General features: G+C 37.8%; 1 protein-coding gene across 1 annotated transcript in view; it reads left to right on the top strand.

Moving 5' to 3' along the window:
* The window catches only part of NAALADL2 (N-acetylated alpha-linked acidic dipeptidase like 2), a 1,092,303-nt gene that overhangs the window by 60,213 nt on the left and 1,023,403 nt on the right, over nt 1-8,687 (top strand). The window lies entirely within an intron of this gene.

Below are 8,687 nucleotides of genomic sequence, written 5' to 3'. Positions count from 1 at the left end.
CCAGACTTCGTCTCACCTATTTTGGTCATGTTGTAAGAAGGGACCATTCCCTGGAGAAGGATGTCATGCTTGGTAGGGTGGACAGTCGACGAAAGTGGGGGAGGCCTTCAACGAGATGGATTGATATGGTGGCTGCAATGATGGGCTCAAATATAGCAGGGATTGTGGGGCTGGTGCGGGATCGTACAGTGTTTCCTTCTGCTGTGCATGGGGTCGCTGTGAGTCAGAAATGACTCAACGGCACTTAACAACAACAACAACCAACACTGCAATTCAAAGGCATCGAGTCTTTTACAGTCTTCAGTACTCATTGTTTAGCATTCACACATATATGAGAAGATTAAAAAGACTGTGGCTTGAGTTAGGTGCACCATAGTCTTCAAAGTGACACCTTTGCTCTTCCACACTTTAAGAGGTCTTTTGCATCATATTTCCTGAGAGCAATATGACATCTGATCTCTTGCATAGTCAATAAAACACATGTAAATATCTTTCTGTTATGTTTTGCTTTCAGTCAAGATCCATCTGACATTAGCAATGATGATCCTCATTCCATGTCCTTTTCTGAATTCAGGTTGAATTTCTGGAAGCTCCATGTCAGTATATTGCTGCAACCATTTCAGAAATATCTTGAGCAAGATTTTACTTGTGTGCAATATTAATGATTCTGTTCAATAATTTCGACATTCTGTTGGATCACCTTTCTTTGGAATGGGCACAAATATCATCATCTTACAGTCAGTTGACCAGGTAGCTGTCTTCCAAATTTCTTGGCATAAATGAGTATGTACCTCCAGTGCTGCATGAATTTGTTGAAACATCTCAATGAGTGTTCTGTCAATTCCTGGAGCTTGTTTTTCACCATTCTTTCAGTGAAGCTTGAACTTTGTCCTTCAATACCATTGATTCCTGATCATATTCTACCTCCTCAAACAGTGGAACATCGATCAATTCTTTTTGGTACTGTGACTCTTTGTATTCCTTCCATCTTCTTTTGATGTTTTATGCATCAGTCAGTATGTTGCTCATAGAATCCTTCAATATTGCAACTCAAGGCTTGACTATTTTCTTCAGTTCTTTCAGCTTGAGAAATGACAAAGACATGTTCTTCTCTTTTGGTTTTCTAACTGCAGGTCTTTGCATATTTAATTATACTAATTTACTTTGTCCTCTTAAGCTGCCTACTGAAATCTCTCATTCAATCTCTTATTTTGTCATTTCTTCTATTTGCATTAGGTACTCTTCATTCAAGAGCAAGTTTCTCAGTCTCTTCTGACATCTTTTTTTTTTTTTTTCTTCCTTTCTTTTCTTTTGAATGACCTTTTGATTGCTTCATGTATGATCTTTATGTCATACCAAAACTTGTCTGGTCTTTGGTCACCGGCATTCAATGTGTCAAATCAACTCTTTAGATGGTCTCTAAATTCAATTGGATCTCATGGACTTGTTTTATTTTTCTTCAAGTTCAATTTGAAATGTTGTATGAGTAATTAATGGTCTGTTACACAGGCAATTCCTGGCCTTATTTTGAGTGAAGATATTGAGCTTCTCCATTGCCTGTTTTCACAGATGTAGTTGATTGATTCCTGTGTATTCCATCTGGTGAGGTCCACATGGATAGCTGCCATTACATGTTCTTGAAAAACGTATTTGCAATGAATAAATTATTGATCTTGCAAAATTCTGTCATGCAATCTCAAGTTTCATTTCTATCGCCAAGGTCATATATTCTGACTACTGATACTGCTTCTTTGTTTCCACCACTCATCCTGTAATGGCTTGCATATTGCTGTGAAGCTGGAGGCTGTGCTACCAGTTTTTCAAATACCAGCAGAATCAGCCTTGGTGGACAGGTTTCAGTGGTTCTTCTAGACTAAGACAGATCGGGAAGAAGGATGAGGCCATCCACTTGTGAAAAAATTATCCAGTGAAAATCTTATGAATAGCAAGGGATATTGTCTAATGTATTCCTGGTAAAGATTTTGGGTAGCTCATGTTAATAAAACATTTAACATTTTTGCAAACAGACATTGATCTTTGATGGTATACCTTAAGATTCTAAGTTGCCTAATGCCGGTAAAGATGTGTTTGGTGCTAACTTAACCAAAAAAAAAAAAAAAAAAAAAGGCTTTGGTTTGCTGAACAGTTTGGATTTAGAAATTTTAGATAGAAAATTATGAATTAGTGTTGCCATTGGCAGTTTGCTTTTATGGCTGTGGTACATGAGTAGGTAAATTGCACTAAAGGGTCAGAAACTTTTTGTTTGTTTGTTTTAAAGCTTATTTTTGTAAAAAAGAAAAATGTAGATGTTATTTCTATTTCCTTTTGGTCCTTAAAAATATTTTTAAATGTAGTATCTGTCAACCATTTAAGTATCCTTTGTTGTAAGAACTGAATTACTCTGGACTTTTATATCAAATAGGATGTTTTAAAAAATACAAATCCTCCCCTTTGGCAGTCAAGGAGGTTTTATCTAAAAAAAATTTTCTAGTGGGAGTTAAAAATTTTTTTGGTGTGTGTGTGTATAAATGCATTTTATTGGAACATAACTTATGTACACACAACTACATGTGACATGGGTCAATGCATTTTTTTAAGTGTTCCCTCTCCTCCCCTCCCACCCCTGACAACCCACAAAGAAAGTTTCCCTCCATATATAAACTTTTCCTTGACCTTCCACAACAGACAAATGTATTTGTCCTATATTTGACTTATGTCACTCACCATAAAGGCCTCAAAGTTCATCCATGTTATGCAGTGTTTTGCAGACTCTATAATAATCTTTAGAGCTGCATAACATTCCATTGTGTGTATGTACCAAAATTTGGTCATCCACTCTTCCATCGATGGGCCCATCCTTATGCTATTGTAGATAGTGCTGTGATGAACATGGGTGTGCATATATCTGTTCCCGTCCTGGCTCTCAGCTCTCTAAGTTATATACCTTAATTTTCAAAGTGACATCTTAGCTCTTCAATACTTCAACGAGGTCTCTTGCAGAAGATTTACTCATTGCAGTAAAACATCTGATTCTTGACTACTGCTTCCATGGGTGTTGATTGTAGATCAAAGGAAAATGAAATCCAGACAACTTCAATCTTTTCTCCATTCATTATGGTAAGATTAATTTGGCCAGTATAAGGATTTTCATTTTCTTTGTGTTGAGGTGTAATCTATACTGAAGACTGTAGTCTTTGATCTTCATCAGTAAGTGCTTCAAGTCATCTTCGCTTTCAGCAAGCAAAGTTGTGTAGTCTGCAAATCACAGGTTTTTAATGAGTCTTCCTCTACTCTTGATGCCATGTTCTTCTTCATAAAGTCCAGTTTCTTGGATAATTTGTTCAGCATACATATTGAATAAATATAGTGAAATGATATAGTCTTGACACACTCCCTTCCTGATTTTCGACCATGCATTATCTCCTTGTTCTGTTTGAATGACAGCCTCTTGGTCTGTGTACAGGTTCCTCATGAGCACATTAGGTGTTCTGGAATTCCCATTCTTTGCAATGTTATCCATAATTTGTTATGATCCATACAATTGAATGCTTTTGCATAGTCAATAAAACACAAGTAAATATCTTTCTGGCATTCTTTGCTTTTAGTGAAGATCCACCTGACATCAGCAATATTTCTCATCCCACATTCTCTTCTGAATTCAGCTTGCATTTCTAGAAGTTCTGGATCAATACACTGTTGCAACTGTTTCTGAATTATCTTCAGCAAAATTTTACTTGAGTGTGATATTTATGATATTGTTCGATAATTTCATATTCTGTTGGATCACCTTTCTTTGGAATAGGTATAAACTCTTCCACTCAGTTGGCCAACTTACTTGGCATAAATGAGTATGCCTCCATGTGGCATTAGTTTGTTGAAACATCTCAATGAGTATCCCATCAATTTCTGCAGCTGTGTTTTTCACCAAATCCTTCACTGCAGCTTCAACTTTTTCCTTAGTACCATTGGTTCTTGATCTTATGCCACATCATGAAATAGAAGAATGTCTATTTTTTTGTACAGTAACTTTATAGATTCCTTCAATCTTCTCTTGATGCTTCTTGCATCATTCAATATTTTGCCTATGTTGTTGTTAGGTGCTGTCGAGTCATCTCCGACTCATAGTGACCTCATGTACAACAGAATGAAACATTGCCCAATGCTGTGCCAGCCTCACGATCTTTGCTATACCTGAGCCCATCATTGCAACCACTGTGTCAGTCCATCTTGTTGAGAGTCTTCCCCTTTTTTGTTGTCTCTCCACTTTGCTAAGCATGATATCCTTCTCTGGGAAATGGTCCCTTCTGACAACATGACCAAAGTAGGTGAGACAGTCTGGCCATTCTTGCTCCCAAAGACCATTCTGGCTGTACTTCTTCCAGCACAGATTTGTCCATTCTTTTAGCAGTCCATGGCATTTTCAGCATTCTTTGCCAATACCACAATTCAAAAGCATTGACTCTTCACTCTCTCTTTTTCATTCTCTAGTCACATGCATATGAAGCAACTGAAAATACCATGGCTTGTGACAAGTGCACCTTAGTCTTCAAGGAAACATCTTTGCTCTTCAGCACTTGAAAGAGGTCCTTTGCACCAGATTTGCCCAATACTATATGATGTCTGATATCTTGATTGCTGCTTCCATTGGTGTTGACTGTAGAACTAAGTAATATGAAGTCTTTGACAACTTCTATCTTTCCTCCATTTATCATGATGCTGCTTATTGGTCCCATTGTGAGGATTTTTGTTTTCTTTATATTGAAGTGTAAACCATACTGCAGACTGTAGTCTTCAGACTTCATCAGTAAATGTTTCAAGTCATCCTTACTTTCAGCAAGCAAAGTTGTTTTGTCTGCATAATGCAGGTTGTTAATGAGTCTTCCTCAAATCCTGATGTCCTGTTCTTCTTCATATTGTCCAGCTTCTCGGATTATTTGCTCAGCATACAGATTGAATAAGTATGGTGAAGGGATACAACCCTGATACAGTCCCTTCTTGAATTTAAACCATGCAATGTCTGCTTGTTCTGTTCGAATGACACCCTCCTGGTCTATGTACAAGTACCTCATGAGCACAATTAAGTGTTCTGGAATTCCCATTCTTCTCAGTAATATCCATAATTTGTTATGATCCACACAATTGAATGGTGTTGCATAGTCAGTAAAACAGAAGTAAACATCTTTCTGGTATTCTTTGCTTTGAGCCAAGATCTGCATGATGTCAGCAATGGTATCCCTCATTCCATGTCCTCTTTTGTATCTAGCTTGCATTTCTGAAAGTTCTTTGTCAGTATACTTCTTCAGCCATTTTTGAATTATCTTCAGTATGATTTTACTTGCATGTGATATCAATGATATTGCTCAATAATTTCCACATTGTGTGGGATCACCTTTCTTTGGAATGGGTACAAATATGGATCTCTTCTAGTCAGTTGGCCAGTTACCTGTCTTCCAAATCTCTTGACATAGCTGAGTGAGTGCCTCCAGTGTGGCATCCATTTGTTGAAACATCTCATTGGGTATTCCATCAATTCCTAGAGCCTTGTATATTGCCAATTTCTTCAGTGCAGCTTCAACCTCTTCCTTCAACACCATTGATTCTTGGTCATATGCCCCCTCTTGAAATTGATGAGCATTGACCAATTCTTTTTGGTAGAGTAATTCTGTGTATTCCTTCTATCTTCTTTTGATGTTTCTTGCATCATTTAATATTTTGCCTATAAAATTTTCAATATTGCAACTTGAGGCTGAAATCTTGTATTCGGTTCTTCAGCTTGAGAAATGCTGAACACTTTCTTCCCTTTTTGGCTTCCTAACTCCAGGTCTTTGCATATTTCATTATAATAATTGACTTTGTCTTCTAGAGATGCTCTTTGAAATCTTCTGTTCAGCTCTTTATCTTGCCATTTCTTCTATTTGCTTTAGCTACTCTCTGTTCAAAGGGCAAGTTTCAGAGTCTCTTCTGACATCCATTTTTGTCTTTTCTTCTTTGTACTCTCTTTTTAATGAACTTTTGCTTCTTCCCTGATGATTTTCTTGTTGTCATCCCACAATTCCTCTGATTTTTAGTCATTGGTTTTTAATGCATCAAATCTACTCTTTAGATGGTTTACATTCAGGAAGGGTATAATCAAGGTCATATTTTGGCTCTTGTGAACCTGTTTTAATTGTCTTCAGCTTCAACTTGAACTAGATATGAGCAGTTGATATTCTATTCCACAATCAGTTCCTGTCCCTGTTTTGGCTGAAGATATTGAACTTCTCTGCCACCTCTTGCCACAGATATAATAAATCTGATTCCTGTATATTCTATCTGGCAAAGTCCACATGCATAGTGACTGTGTTGTTTAGAAAAGGTATTTGCAATGAATAAATCATTGGTCTTGCAAAATTCTACCATGTGATCTCCAGCATATTTTCTATCATCAAGGCTATATTTTCCAACTACTGGCAATTCTTCTTTGTTTCCAACTTTTGCATTCCAATTTCAGTAATAATTGATACATTTTGATTGCATGTTCACTCAATTTTAAGACTGAAGAAGTTGGTAAAAATCTTCAATTCCCTAGTCTTTGAGTTTGGTGTTTGGTGCATAAATTTGAATAATAGTAGTATTAACTCATCTTCTTTGTAGGCATATGGATGTCATCGTATCACTGATAGCATTGCACTTCAGGATAGATCTTCAAATATTCTTTGTGATGGTGAATGCCATGCCATTTCTCTTCAATTTGTCATTCCCAACATAATAGGTCATATGGTTGTCTAATTTAAAATGGCCCTAACTACTCCTTTCCATCTCACTGATGTCTAGGCTATTAATCTTTATGTGATTCATTTCACTTTTGATAACTTCCAATTTTCCTAGATTCATACTTCGTACCTTCCATGTTCTAATTATTAATAGATATTTCCATTTTTTTTCTCATTTTGAGTCATGCCACATCAGCAGATTGAGATCTCCAAAGCTTTATTCTATCTAATTCATTAAGGCTGACTCTGCTCTGAGGAGTCAGGTCTTCCCAAGTTGTATCTTGAGTACACTACGTACGACCTGAGGGCTCATCTTCTGGCACTATATTGAACATTGTTACAGGGCTATTCAAAAAAGTTTTCCAGTAATAAATCAGACAGTGTTTCACTGCTATTCACAAGGTTTTCACTGCCCAGTTCTTTTGGAAGTGGATAGCCTCTTCCTTCTTCTTAGTCTGTCTTAGTCTGGAAGTTCCACTGAAACCTGTCTACCATGGATAACACTGCTGGCATTAGAAACACCAGTGGCATAGCCTCCAGCCTGACAGCAACATGCAAGTCACCACAGTAGGACAAACTGACAGACAAGTTTGTCTCCCTTAGTTGTTCCAAACCTCTCCATTCACTTCCTGGTATCCCTCAGCTGCTTTGAACAGCTACCTGCCCCAATTCCTGGTCTCTCTCCTCCCTCAGCAGCTCTGAACCATGCTGCTTAAACCCCAGCTGGCTTCCTATTCTGTCTCTTAAGGGAAAAAGATACATAACAGAATTATTTCTGGACACAAGAGCCTTAAAGCTATCTGGAGCATGAACAAAGCAAAAGAAGTATTATAGGGAAGAATAGAGAGGTAAACATGGATCTGATAAGAAACTAGAAGTTAGGCTATCTGAAGAAGTTTGTGCGTTTTCCCATTGCCATTACCACTGAGTTGATTCCAACTCATAGTGGACCTGTGAGATACAGTAGAACTTCTCCATAGGGTTTCCAAGGTTATAATCATTATGGAAGAAGACTCCTACATCTTTCTCCTGTGGAGCAGCTGGTGGGTTTTTACTGCCAAACTTTTGGTTAGCAGACATGTGTTTAACCACTGTGTCTCCATGGCTTCTTTTGGGCTTTGTATGTGTGTTAATTTTGCACCTCCTAAAGTGTTTTAGCAGAAGAACATAGGGAAAGTGTATGAACAGATAAATACACAGATGTGGTTGCTGTGTTAGTTAAGGTTATGTGTCAGCTTTGCTGGACCATGATTGTCAGTGGTTTAGTGGTTATGATGTAGTGATCCCATATGGGATGTTATTGCTTCCATGATGAGAAGTGCTATGAGCAACCAACCAGTTGAAAAGGAATTTCTTCAGGGGTGTGGCCTGCTTCCAGTATATGTACATATATGTGTATATATATGGATATCCTGGGAAATTTCTCTGTCTTTCTGCTGGATCTTGATCCTGCATCTGACTCTTCAGCATCTCCCGTTCCTGTGCTGAGGCAGTGGTCTGCTATATTGCCTGCTGATTTTGAGATTGTTGCTTTGTAGCCTGTGAGTGAATAATCTGACATTTTTACTTGCCAGTCTTGGATTCATCAGCCTCCAAAGCCAAAAGCTTATTATATTGCCTGCTGATCTTAAGTTTGTCAGCCCCTAGAACTACATGAGTTAAGAGAAGCCTCCAGCTTGATGTTTGACCCACAGACTTGGGACTTGTCAGCATCTACAAATGCCTGAACCATGTCCTTGAGATAGATCAATCTCTCTGTGTTCTGTGTGTGTGTGTGTGTGTGTGTGTGTGCACGTGTGATATGTATATGTATATGTGCTTTACTGGTTTTGCTTCTTTAGAGAACCCAGCCTAAGACAATTGTACAGTGCCTTGATGGAACCAATAGTTAATGCCCTTGACTACTAACTAAAAGTTTGCAAGTTTAAGTCCACC

The sequence above is a fragment of the Orycteropus afer genome, unplaced genomic scaffold, assembly GCF_000298275.1.
Source record: "Orycteropus afer afer isolate SDZICR_OR568_19922 unplaced genomic scaffold, OryAfe1.0 scaffold00202, whole genome shotgun sequence".
Lineage (NCBI taxonomy): Eukaryota > Metazoa > Chordata > Mammalia > Tubulidentata > Orycteropodidae > Orycteropus > Orycteropus afer.
Note: the sequence above shows the minus strand (reverse complement) of the source record. Positions and strands in the feature narration are given on the sequence as shown.